Below are 14,246 nucleotides of genomic sequence, written 5' to 3'. Positions count from 1 at the left end.
ATGCTCATGAATTTGAGCACAAGAATTAGCCACGATAGCTCAGGCACTTGTAATTATGCAAGAATTATACACTATAATCAAGCCATGGCAATTGAAATGAACACACTTGAGGATCCGGCGGGATTCTCAACAAGAACAAAGGCACAGGAATGGAATTAAGCAAGCAGTACTAGCACAGCAAGTGCTTAGGCTAGAAATTCTTACACAGAGATAGCAGTAGCACACAGCATGCGCACAGCAACAGCAAGCATCGCAACAGCAAGCACAGCTAGCTAGGCGCAGCAGCAGCGCAGCAGCACGGCAGGCATCTCCACGAGGTGGAGTAGCCGTGGCCAGAACTAGAGGATGGAGAAGAAGGACGGTAAAGAAAGAGAGAGAGAGAGAGAGAGAGGAGGCGCACTTACCGGGGTCGAGCAGATAGGCACGGCCATGGCGGCCATGGCGGCACACGCCAGAGCGCGGCGGCGCCAAGCCCAGCCAGGCCATGGCGGCACCACGGCATCACCGCACCACGGCGGCGAAGCCAGGGCGGAGTCCAAGCACCAGGAGCGCCGAGAACGGCGGGATCGAGCGGATCCCGTAACCCTAGCACCAGACGGGGACGAGACCGTGAGCAGCAGGTCGCCCGCGTCAGATCGACGCGGATAGGATTGACCGCCGTCGTGTGGCGCGTTGATTGCGCTCCATGGCGGGGGCCAAGTCCGGCGAACCTCGCCGGAATCGAGCGGCGACGGCGGAGGCGACGCAGGTCGCCAGAGCAGGTTAGGGTTAGGGTTCAGTCGCGCGAGGAGAGGGGAGAGGAAGAATGGGCCGACCGAGCCCAAAGGGTGGCTCGGGTGCGACCTAACCCGTTGGGCCACCCTGACAGGGGGGCCCAAGGGCATTTAGGTCATTTCCTAAATTACAAAAAATGCAGAAACTTTGAATAATCATAGAAAATTATTAATAGCTCTAAAAAAATAATTAAAAATATGCAAATAGATCAACATAAAATTCTCTATCTAAATAAAATATCAAAGATAATTTTTGAAGACAATTAAGAATGAGTCTTAATTTGAGGATTTAAATAATCATTTAAATCACACATATAATTTTCAATAATAAAAATAAGTCCATTAATGCCTTTGGACTTCAAAACACCTTGACAACATTTCAAGGTTGGATTTACCCTAAATCAAGTATCCCTAAGATGTTCTTAGTATCTAACCTCTCATAAAATAACAACGACATCTGAAGGGGGAAACAAACCCTAAAACTGGAATCATGCATTATTGCTTCTTTAACCATTGCCCTTATCGGACAATGATGCTATTTTTCAGAACCAGAGGACAAGGGTCAGTCCACACCTTCAAACTGCAAAACTTTGCAGTTGTTCGTGCAAGTTCATCACTTGCTCATGTCATTTGAGTATTTCTATCAAATTACTTGCAAAGTATTATGGTTATCACTATTGCACAAAAATCAAAACCACTACTTTCATAACTATGAATATGACTAAGTGGTGGGCAATGGAACCATGGAATGTGTTGATATGGTGGAGGTTCCATTGCACGGGTTTATATCCATCTAGGATTAAACAACAAATGTCGCCAGTGATTCTTGTGCCGTAATACCCGTGTTAACCATAAGATCCGGAGTGGGACGGAGTAGTCAAAAGTGTTTCCACCTCTCGTTCATCAACGGATGCGCTTACCGTAGCAGCTTGTGTCCGGCGGAACAACCGGAGGGTGGGGATCCCATTCTAATTCCCCACGGTAAAGCATTGCTTGCCGTAGCAGCTTGTGTCTTGCGGAACAACCGGAGGGTGGGGATCCCATTCTAATTCCCCACGGTAATGCGGTCTATGATGGGTTGCAGCCACCGGCGTAGGAGTGTATGGTAAGAGCCCAAGCACTATTGTCGTGGTCGGGGTCCACCCCGAAATTACGGGAATAATGGGACCGACGTGGACCCAGGGTCGGCGCATGCAACAAAGGGTGGGTGTTCGAGGTAGCGGAGGAACATGATTGGCTAGACCTTATACCGGGCCTCACACCGAAGGAAGTGTGGACGGGAAAGCTGCCCGGTTGGCACCAAGGTTAAGATCTCTTATGGGTAAAGCAACACACCTCTGCAGAGTGTAAAGAATCGTGACCTGTCACTCCTCGTTCCGGGATTGAGGAACTCGCGAACGCGGCCGGAAAGGAGCTCCATGAAGTTCTAGTAAACCGGTGAAGGCTGACGGACATAGCTCTTTGAAATAAAAGCAATCTCTTGAAGAAATGTTTATCAAAACTTGCATTGGTATTAGACTTTCTGGTCTAATATCGTAGCTAGTGCATTAAACACCTCTTATCTATAATGAACTTGTTGAGTACGCTCGTACTCATACCACTCTTAAATCCCATGCTTAGATTGTCTGAATCGTCTGGAGGAGGACTACGACAACAATGAAGGAGCCGAGATCATCGGCTATGAAGAACCTGACCTCTCAGGAGGTGTTGAAGGTGTAGACTACATCATCGTCTACGGATCCGGGGAGGCTTCCGGAGGAGAACAAGCCTAGAGATATCTGAGGAGTAGTAGTAGCCGAGCAGCACAAACTCTTACCATGTAGCTGCTCGATTAAATAAATGCTTAGTTTAATGAGACTATGGTATTGTAAGCTAAGTTGGGTTCGCCTCGAACCCAGGAGTTATCCTCTCAGGACCCAAGAGGAGCTCCGAGACGACTTGTGTATGTTAGTTGTAATAATATGTGAATGAGTTATGGACCTTGCTATGTTCTGTTGTACTACTCTGAGGGATGTAATATTTGCGGAATGGTACTTCGCGAATGTTATATCAACGACCGGCATACTACAACATGCAATGGTATGCGGTGGTCACCACAGCTTGGTATCGTAGCAAAAGCTTTGACCTTAGGTTGGAACCTAGTAAATGGGACTAAAACGTTAGGAGTCAAATAGGATTAGTAAAGAGTTCTCTAAAAATATGGTGTATATTCAATTGAGAATACAACAACCATATCTTTTAGTGCGATAATTCTTTATTATCTCTATTATGATGCATTATTACTAATCTCATAATCTTTCTATTTCTACAACCAACATGGCAAGTTCACGACCAGGAAGAAACGTGAAAGTTATGGATTCCACACTGAACGAGTACCAAGGAGGACTGGCAGATATCCTACGAGCCATGTTACTAGAATTTGGGTGCGATCCCCAGATTCCAGTAAAGAAGTACATGTTTTATGATGGTCCGGTGTTGGCCAAGTGCAGAGTAGGACTGCGACTTCCCGAATCTTTGGGAATGAGCGTAGTCATGCCAGCTGGGGAAGCGAGGACAACCAATACAGCCTACCATATAGCTGTTATGAGAGCCATAACCGACATTCGGGAGCATAAGACGAAAGCGCTTATGGGTTCCGAATTCACACACATTCCTCATATGGAGGAGGACAATGATCCCATGCTGAACCATTTCAAATATGCCAAAAGTAAACCAGCCGAAGCAGCCAAATACATGGACAACAGTCGTAACTTCATATCATTACTCTTTCGCTTGAACCATCATCTGATAGGAGCAATTGATACGATGCTTGAGGAGTTCACTGAACCCAAGGAGGAGAGTAGGGGCAAAGAACCTATGGAGAATGTGGTACACACACCAGCTTATTCAGCTGGTGACTACATCAGTTTTGATCCACTTGCACGTGAACCTACACTGTTACACCTGGGAACTCTCTGGGTAGTTCCTATGGGGGATACGAAGGCGGCGAGGAATCCGGAAACAATCAGCGTTCCGAGACTCCAATCGAGAATTCCAGGGGTTGGCGTTGGGGAGATGATACCGGAACCCATAGTACTACCGAGTATTATGATGGAGAGATGAATGATGACGCAACAACCCGGAACCGCAGCTATCCTAGTAATGAAGGAGTGGATGGAGGATATCCGACACAGGTTGAGTCGGGTATGGGTTTTGGTAACCCTTATGGTGGGGCTACAGGAGAGTACACCCGATGGGTGGATTATGATGCACTCAACGATCAGTTTGTGAACACTGATTTCTCCTTAGGATCATCATCCGACTCGGATTACAAGCCAACGGGGAGACCTTATGTTCCAGTGGTCTATCGAGAGGACGACACGTTCGACCGGATGGAAGCCCGGAATGTACCGGGAGTGAAGACCGATTAGAAGTCCACCAAGGGAGGCGTGGCTATAATACACAAGTACCACGTGTATTATAGTTTGTAATATTTGTATAAATTTGTACATATACTTTAATAAGTGAGTTTGCATACTCACATCGACTTGAGTTATGTAATAAGACCACTTATGTATGTAAATATATGGTATATGTTTTGTATGATTTGGATTTGCTTCTTGATTTCCATTGCGTGACTAGTTCTCAGTGCACAATGTTGAGCTCGTAAAACTTGCGCATGGAGTAACTATGAGTATCATCTTGTGTTGCAGTAACTAGGGGGATTATGTCGGGAACGTTAGGAAACGAGATCGAAGCACAGCCGCATGGAGCGCGAAGCAAAAGAAAAGGAAGAGGCCGAGGGTGCAGCCAGAGATCAGTTTCACCACCACCACCACCCATGACTCAGCAGAACTTTATCCAAGACATGCAATCGGCGGAAGAGAGGCAGCGTGTAACACTGGAGCTGCAGAACAAATTCCTTCAGGATCTGATGCAGCATAATAGGGTGGAGAGACCTGAGAACCAGGGAGTCACATTAGCAGACTTCCAAAACACCAAGCCGATATCTTTCGCATACGCGCCAAAGCCTATGGACGCGGAAGATTGGCTGATGGATACTGAGCGCAAGCTCAACACCGTTGGATGCAATGACCAAGAGAAGGTTCGATATGCTACCCATCTGTTATGTGGACCTGCCGCATCATGGTGGGACAACATTGTAGCCGTGTATCCGGCAGAAAGGTATTTACCTGGGAGGAGTTCGCAAGGAAGTTCAGGGAATCCAATGTCCCTGAAAGTATTGTGGAACTGAAGCGTCGAGAGTTCGAGAGTCTCGAACAGAAGGACAAGGCAATCCTGACCTATGTCAGGGAGTTTTCAAAGCTGTCCCGGTATGCTGTTGAGGAAGTCAACACCGAGGACAAGAAGAAAAAGAGATTTCTGAGGGGGTTAAGTCCCCAGTTCAAGGTACAGCTCGCGTATGATGAGAGCAACGGAGTTCCAAGAGTTGGTGGATGCAGCCATCACTCTTGAAGATGACTTCAAACAACTGCAAGAAGAGAAGAGGAAGAAGGCCAAGTTTGAGCCTAAGAGGTTTGTTAGTAACAAGCCTAATACCAGCTTGAGTTTCAAGCCCAGATACAACAACAACAACAACAGCAATTACTACTACGGCAGAGAGGAAGAATCGAGCATTCCAGCACCGCAAATCAAATAGTTTGCGTAAGTCGTGGATTCACGGGGCATGTTGCCAAGGACCGTAAGAAGCCAAAGATTATTTGCTTTGGTTGTCGCCAGGAGGGGCACATGCTCGAAGGACCGCCCAAAGAGAAACACCGGAGGAGGTCAATCTCGGAGGAGGAGGAAGTCGAGGAAACACCGGAGGGAGCCGGAAGAATAAGAAGCCCTTCGGCAAGCTGAATTGTACCAGTCTGGAGGAGGTGGTCAACTCTGACCAGGCGGTGATAGGTACGCTCCAGATACTCACTCATCCTGGCAAAGTACTTTTTGATACCGGTGCAACTACATCATTCATTTCTCAACAATTCATCATTAAACATGGGATTAGTTGCACTAAGTTAGATACACCCATAACCATACTTTCTGCGGGGGAACGATAGTAGTAACCCATGCCAAACAAAAACAAGTCATTATGATCAATAAGTGCGCGTTTGACGCGGACCTCGTTCATTTTACCGATGAAGGACATTGATGTCATTCTTGGTATGAACTGGTTGGAAGCTAATGGAGCATTGATCGACTGTGTGAACAAGACGGTATCGTTGAAAAGCCCCGATGGAAGTAGAATGATCTACCAAGGAGACAAACATACACAGATTGAAGTTGAGCTACAACTGAATAGCATGAAGGAGGTGAAGTTAGAAGATATACCTGTAGTAAATGAATTCCAGGATGTGTTTCCTGCGGAATTACCTGGTATGCCACCAGATAGGGAGATAGAATTCACTATCGACCTAATTCCAGGAACAGCACCGATTGCCAAAGCACCATATAAGATGGGGCCTAAGGAATTGAAAGAACTTAAGGAGCAATTGGATGACTTGGAACAAAAGGGATTCATTCAAGAGAGTGTTTCACCATGGGGATCACCTGTGATCTTCGTGGATAAAAGGGATGGAGGAAGAAGGATGTGCGGAGACTACGTGAATCTAAACAACGTCACAATCAAGAACAAGTATCCACTTCCAAGAATACAAGATCTATTTGATCAAGTTAGAGGAGCGGGAGTCTTTTCCAAGATTGATCTAAGATCCGGTTATCACCAGATTAAGATCAAGAAGGAAGACGTTCCGAAAACAGCCTTTGTTTCAAGGTACGGACATCATGAATACCTTGTAGTACCTTTTGGATTAACCAATGCCCCAGCAATATTCATGAATCTCATGAATAAGATTTTCATGCCATATCTAGACAAGTTTGTCATCGTATTCATCGATGATATCCTGATATATTCCAAGAACAAGGCGGAACATGCCGAACATTTGAGGTTAGTGTTGCAAACACTAAGGGAACATCAACTCTACGCCAAACTTAGTAAGTGTGAATTTTGGCTAGATCAAGTGGAATTTCTTGGTCATGTCATTAGCAAAGATGGAATCGCCGTCAACCCGAGCAAGGTAGCAGCAGTTCTAGAATGGGAAGCACCCAAGACTGTCAAGGAGATCCGAGGATTCCTAGGAATGGCAGGATATTATCGGAGATTCATTGAAGGATTCTCCAAGATAGCAGGACCAATGACAAAGTTGCTAAGGAAGAACACACCATTCGTGTGGTCAGAGGAGTGTGAGAAGAGTTTTCAAACTTTGAAGGAGAAACTCACCACGGCACCGGTGTTAGCAGTTCCGGAAGTTGGCAAGGATTACACCGTGTATTGTGACGCATCCAAACATGGATTGGGTTGCGTACTCATGCAAGATCGGAAAGTGATATCTTATGGATCGAGGCAACTCAGACCTCATGAAGTGAACTATCCAACACATGACTTGGAATTAGCAGACTGTCGTTTTTGCACTCAAAACTTGGAGACATTTTCTCTATGGAGCTAAGTGTGAGCTCTATACAGATCATAAAAGCCTCAAATATTTCTTCACTCGAAGGAACTCAACATGAGGCAGTAAAAGATGGCTAGAATTGATCAAGGATTATGATCCGACAATCAATTACACACCAGGGAAGGCTAATGTTGTAGCAGACGCCCTGAGTAGGAAGAGTACCGGAGGAGTGGAACAAGAAATATCACCGGAGTTGAGGAAGGAAATAAGCCAAGCCCAAATACAACTTTGGGAGAAGGAAGCCCATGAAGGATTATCGGCGTTGCAAGTAGCCGATGAACTGAATGTTAACTTGAAGAATGAGATAATGATGGGTCAGCTGGACGATCCATTCATTGTAGAAGAGATGAGGAGAATAGATGAGGGAAGACCATCGAATTTCACCGAGGAGAATCTGGATCGTTGTGGTTCCGTAAGAGGATTTGCGTTCCGGATATTGCTGAAATCAAGGAAGTAATACTCCGGAAGCTCATCAAACACCATATTCCATACATCCGGGAAGTACAAAGATGTACATGGATCTAAAGGAACTATTCTGGTGGAATAACATGAAGAGGGAGATAGCACAATATGTTGCGAATGCCATACCCGCCAGCCGAGTGAAGGCTGAACATCGTAGTCCCAGCAGGAAGTTACAACCTCTACCTATTCCAGAGTGGAAATGGGAGGAAATAGGGATGGATTTCATCACCGGACTACCCATGACTAATAAAAAGAAGGACATGATATGGGTAATCGTGGACCGGTTGACGAAGAGCGCCCACTTCTTAGCGGTAAATCAGCAGGACAAAGGAGAGAAACTCATTGATCTTTACATCAAGGAGATCGTGAGTAAGCATGGAGTACCTAAGAAGATAGTATCGGATCGAGGATCCGTGTTCACATCAGCATTCTGGAAGCAACTTCACGAAGCTTTAGGATCCAAGTTGGACTATAGTACCGCTTATCATCCACAGACCGGTGGACAAACCGAGAGAACCAATCAGATCTTAGAAGATATGCTTAGGGCTTGTGCCCTAGACTTCGGAGGATCATGGGAAGAACACTTACCACTAGCAGAGTTTTCATACAATAATAGCTATCAAAGCAGCATCAAGATGGCACCATTTGAAGCTCTCTATGGAAGGAAGTGTAGATCACCGATATGTTGGTATGAAGCCGGAGCAAGCAAAGAGTTCAACCCCGATTATGTCAAGGAAAAACAACAAATCATTGACATTATCGAGACAGAGCTCAAGATAGCCCAAAGTCGACAAAAGAGTTATGCCGATCAAAAGAGGAGAACTTGGGAGCCACAAGTTGGAGACATGGTATATCTTAAGGTAAGCCCGATGAAAGGACTTCGTAGATTCGGAGTAAAAGGAAAGTTAAGCCCTAGATACATAGGACCCTTCAAGATACCGAGTCGAATCGAGGTTTAGCCTTTGAATTGGATCTACCCGGAAGGTTAGCACAAGTTCATAATGTATTCCATGTGTCACAACTCGAAAGTGTTTGAAGACCCCGGATGAACCAATATCACATGATGAGCTCGAATTACAACCGGACTTGACATATATCGAGAAGCCAGCCAAGATTCTTGAGGAGAGCTGGAAACAACTCAGAAATAAGGCGATCAAGTATTGCAAGATACAATGGAAGCATCATCCCGAGAGGGAAGCCACCTGGGAAAAGGAAGAAGACCTGAGGAAAACATACCCCGAGCTGTTCAGGTATTACAACCACAACTTCGGGACGAAGTTTTCTTTAAGGGGGAAAGGCTGTAATGTCCCAGTGTTTAGAGACGATCGAGGGGTAGATTTTAGAAAGGGATGTGCATTGCATAGCAAATTCTCGGGGAAATTTCGCGCTTTTAAACAAAAACTCGCATCGAAGGGGAACAAGTTTCTCTCTCGACACCTTACGAGGTTAGGGTTTCGAGGGTGCGACAAACTTGCATCTCACTTAACTAGATTAGGGTTTTGAGTTGAGAGGGGAGAGTTTGAATCACCAATTTAAGTTGCATGATTGAATTCTAAGTTAAGATGGTTGATCAAGCTCAAACCAAATTTGAATTTGAATTTCAAATTCAAACATCAAGTTATTATCTCATAATTCAAACTTGAGATAATTTAATAAACAATCTTTAATAATCAAGATATAAATAGAACAATTAATATATAAAGCTCAATAGAGAAAAATTGGAGCTTTATTGATATTCACACAAGATACATTGTTTTTACAATATCCGAATAAAATATGAACATTACAACATATTACAAGAATTGGACAAAAATAGAAAAAGAAAAGAAAAGGAAAATTACAAATCAAGGATCTATCCTAAACACTACAAGCTAAACTTCATTAACTTGATGATCTTCATGATCAATGGAGCCACAGATTGTCCCCGCACATAAACACAACAAAAGAGAAGTTATGCCAAGTGGTAAAACCACTTGGCAGGTTAGAAGAATAATGAAATTGAGTAGATATGGATCAGCTCCGCCGAGCTGATCATCTCACAGCCCAAGACACAAGCCAGGTACCATGAATTTGCACACACACACACGCTAGGCTGCTCACACAAGACAGTGTGCATGCAAGACACCACACACACACAGCTGGTGAGTCACCAACAGGTTGCCGTGGCTTGTCGTCGACCGCAGAAGGAGCAGGAGACCATATAAAACCTCCACAGGAAACCCTAGTCAATCCATCGACAGGATTGCACTGGGTAAGTTCATCAGGAAACCAAGAACACAAGAACAGACTTGAATAGTCACCGCTGTTCAACACAATTCCACCACCACAAAGACATAACCAAGAGGCATCAAGCTCACCAGGAGGAGCATGGCAAGAAAATCATCCACAAGAACCACACAGAAGCAAACCCTCTACATCAACATCAAATCCTAGGAGCTGGAGTGAGGTATACCAAACATCATGAACAAACCAGAGAGTTTTGTTCATATATAAGCATATGCATCTAGCACACAAGATCAACAGGGTATGATACCCAAGGTTGTGTCATCATCTGGTTATTAAACCATATGGTGCAAGCAAGAGCAGATAGGCCACTGGTGAATCATCTAAAGGGAACAACAGCTATGACACTCAATGCATAACTGAAGGAATCCAGCCAGAGATGAGAGCACAAGCTAGCCTAAATACACACTTAGCACCTACAGCTATTCAAGCCATCGACTTAGACAAAATCATTGTCTATTTTGATTTCAACATCAAGAGCTACTGGCAATCCAATAAATGGATCACCCAGAAAGCATTTGTCCATTCACATCAAGCCAACTATGGTGGGAGCTTCCTGGGCAGCCAAGAATGACTGCTGAGGCCACCTCAACCACTCAAAAACAGTCAAACCACCAAGCCAGTACTTGCATCATCACCCAAGTGGGGTTCAAAGTAGAGCTAGGGTCCCCAACTAATTTGGCATCCCTCTAGCTCCATTAAACAAATTATAAGAGTCATCACTGCAAGCAGTTCATCTCATTTATCCAATAAACAAGGATAAGCTTTACGTATAAATGAAAGAGATAGACCACCAAGAATCGGAACACTTACTCATGATCCAATTGATCACTCGGAAGCAACAAGCAATTGCTTGAGCCAACCACAAAGCACACACCAAGCACAAGGCCCGGTGATGCACAATCACTGAATAAGCCGTACAGACATAGCCGTAAATAAAGCAAGCATTGATCAAGCAGCTGTTGATCACTGGATCACTAGAGCTTGATAAAGCATGCTAGAACCCAATTCTAGCATTATCTTGACCATATAAAATAACCAGACACATTACTTAAGGAATTGCATCACAGATAATCAATCAATGACCTTATAATTGTATCCAAAGCACATCAAAGGTTTGATGAACCACCGAATCATAATAAACAAATAAACCACTTAGTGCTCATCCTTTAATCATACCAAGCAAGTCAACAAGCAATGCTCGGATGAGCATGCTCATGAATTTGAGCACAAGAATTAGCCACGAGAGCTCGTGCACTTGTAATTATGCAAGAATTATACACTATAATCAAGCCATGGCAATTGAAATGAACACACTTGAGGATCTGGCAGGATTCTCAACAAGAACAAAGGCACATGAATGGAATTAAGCAAGCAGTACTAGCACAGCAAGTGCTTAGGCTAGAAATTCTTACACAGAGATAGCAGTAGCACACAGCATGCGCACAGCAACAGCAAGCATCGCAACAGCAAGCACAGCTAGCTAGGCGCGAAGAAGCAGCGCGAAGAAGACGGCAGGCATCTCCACGAGGTGGAGTAGCCGTGGCCAGAACTAGAGGATGGAGAAGAAGGACGGTAAAGAAAGAGAGAGAGAGAGAGAGAGAGAGGGAGGCGCACTTACCGGGGTCGAGCAGATAGGCACGGCCATGGCGGCCATGGCGGCACACGCCAGAGCGCGGCGGCGCCAAGCCCAGCCAGGCCATGGCGGCACCACGGCATCACCGCACCACGGCGGCGAAGCCAGGGCGGAGTCCAAGCACCAGGAGCGCCAGGAACGGCGGGATCGAGCGGATCCCGTAACCCTAGCACCAGACGGGGACGAGACCGTGAGCAGCAGGTCGCCCGCGTCAGATCGACGCGGATAGGATTGACCGCCGTCTTGTGGCGCGTTGATTGCGCTCCATGGCGGGGGCCAAGTCCGGCGAATCTCGCCGGAATCGAGCGGCGACGGCGGAGGCGACGCAGGTCGCCAGAGCAGCTTAGGGTTAGGGTTCAGTCGCGCGAGGAGAGGGGAGAGGAAGAATGGGCCGACCGAGCCCAAAGGGTGGCTCGGGTGCGACCTAACCCGTTGGGCCACCCTGACAGGTGGGGCCCAAGGGCATTTAGGTCATTTCCTAAATTACAAAAAATGCAGAAACTTTGAATAATCATAGAAAATTATTAATAGCTCTAAAAAAATAATTAAAAATATGCAAATAGATCAACATAAAATTCTCTATCTAAATAAAATATCAAAGATAATTTTTGAAGACAATTAAGAATGAGTCTTAATTTGAGGATTTAAATAATCATTTAAATCACACATATAATTTTCAATAATAAAAATAAGTCCATTAATGCCTTTGGACTTCAAAACACCTTGACAACATTTCAAGGTTGGATTTATCCCAAATCATGTATCCCTAAGATGTTCTTAGTATCTAACCTCTCATAAAATAACAACGACATCGGAAGGGGGGGAAACAAACCCTAAAACTGGAATCATGCACTATTGCTTCTTTAACCATTGCCCTTATCGGACAATGATGCTATTTTTCAGAACCAGAGGACAAGGGTCAGTCCACACCTTCAAACTGCAAAACTTTGCAGTGTTCAGGCAAGTTCATCACTTGCTCATGTCATTTGAGTATTTCTATCAAATTACTTGCAAAGTATTATGGTTATCACTATTGCACAAAAATCAAAACCACTACTTTCATAACTATGAATATGACTAAGTGGTGGGCAATGGAACCATGGAATGTGTTGATATGGTGGAGGTTCCATTGCACGGGTTTATATCCATCTAGGATTAAACAACAAATGTCGCCAAGTGATTCTTGTGCCGTAATACCCGTGTTAACCATAAGATCCGGAGTGGGACGGAGTAGTCAAAAGTGTTTCCACCTCTCGTTCATCAACGGATGCGCTTACCGTAGCGAGCTTGTGTCACGGCGGAACAACCGGAGGGTGGGGATCCCATTCTAATTCCCCACGGTAAAGCATTGCTTGCCGTAGCAGCTTGTGTCTTGCGGAACAACCGGAGGGTGGGGATCCCATTCTAATTCCCCACGGTAATGCGGTCTATGATGGGTTGCAGCCACCGGCGTAGGAGTGTATGGTAAGAGCCCAAGACTCGTTGTCGTGGTCGGGGTCCACCCCGAAATTACGGGAATAATGGGACCGACGTGGACCCGTGGTCGGCGCATGCAACAAAGGGTGGGTGTTCGAGGTAGCGGAGGAACATGATTGGCTAGACCTTATACCGGGCCTCACACCGAAGGAAGTGTGGACGGGAAAGCTGCCCGGTTGGCACCAAGGTTAAGATCTCTTATGGGTAAAGCAACACACCTCGCAGAGTGTAAAGAATCGTGACTCGTCACTCCTCGTTCCGGGATTGAGGAACCGCGAACGCGGCCGGAAAGGAGCTCCATGAAGTTCTAGTAAACCGGTGAAGGCCGACGGACATAGCTCTTTGAAATAAAAGCAATCTCTTGAAGAAATGTTTATCAAAACTTGCATTGGTATTAGACTTTCCGGTCTAATATCGTAGCTAGTGCATTAAACACCTCTTATCTATAATGAACTTGTTGAGTACGCTCGTACTCATACCACTCTTAAATCCCATGCTTAGATTGTCCGAATCGTCCGGAGGAGGACTACGACAACAATGAAGGAGCCGAGATCATCGGCTATGAAGAACCCGACCTCTCGGGAGGTGTTGAAGGTGTAGACTACATCATCGTCTTACGGATCCGGGGAGGCTTCCGGAGGAGAACAAGCCTAGAGATATCTCGAGGAGTAGTAGTAGCCGAGCAGCACAAACTCTTACCATGTAGTCGCTCGATTAAATAAATGCTTAGTTTAATGAGACTATGGTATTGTAAGCTAAGTTGGGTTCGCCTCGAACCCAGGAGTTATCCTCTCGGGACCCAAGAGGAGCTCCGAGACGACTTGTGTATGTTAGTTGTAATAATATGTGAATGAGTTATGGACCCTGCTATGTTCTGTTGTACTACTCTGAGGGATGTAATATTTGCGGAATGGTACTTCGCGAATGTTATATCAACGACTGGCATACTACAACATGCAGTGGTATGCAGGGTCACCACACCCGTGCCGTCCCCTTGGTGAAGGGCGTGAATCGGGCGCGCCGGGCCTCTCGAGGCGGAAAATTTTGGGCGTGGGAGCCACCTATCAGCCACACATCCCAAAAGTCGACGCCAGCGGGGAGTGGCGGGTTCGACGCGTCAAC

This window comes from Lolium rigidum, chromosome 5 (genome assembly GCF_022539505.1).
Source record: "Lolium rigidum isolate FL_2022 chromosome 5, APGP_CSIRO_Lrig_0.1, whole genome shotgun sequence".
Lineage (NCBI taxonomy): Eukaryota > Viridiplantae > Streptophyta > Magnoliopsida > Poales > Poaceae > Lolium > Lolium rigidum.
The sequence above is the reverse complement of the archived record's forward strand: the minus strand, read 5'-3'. Positions refer to the sequence as shown.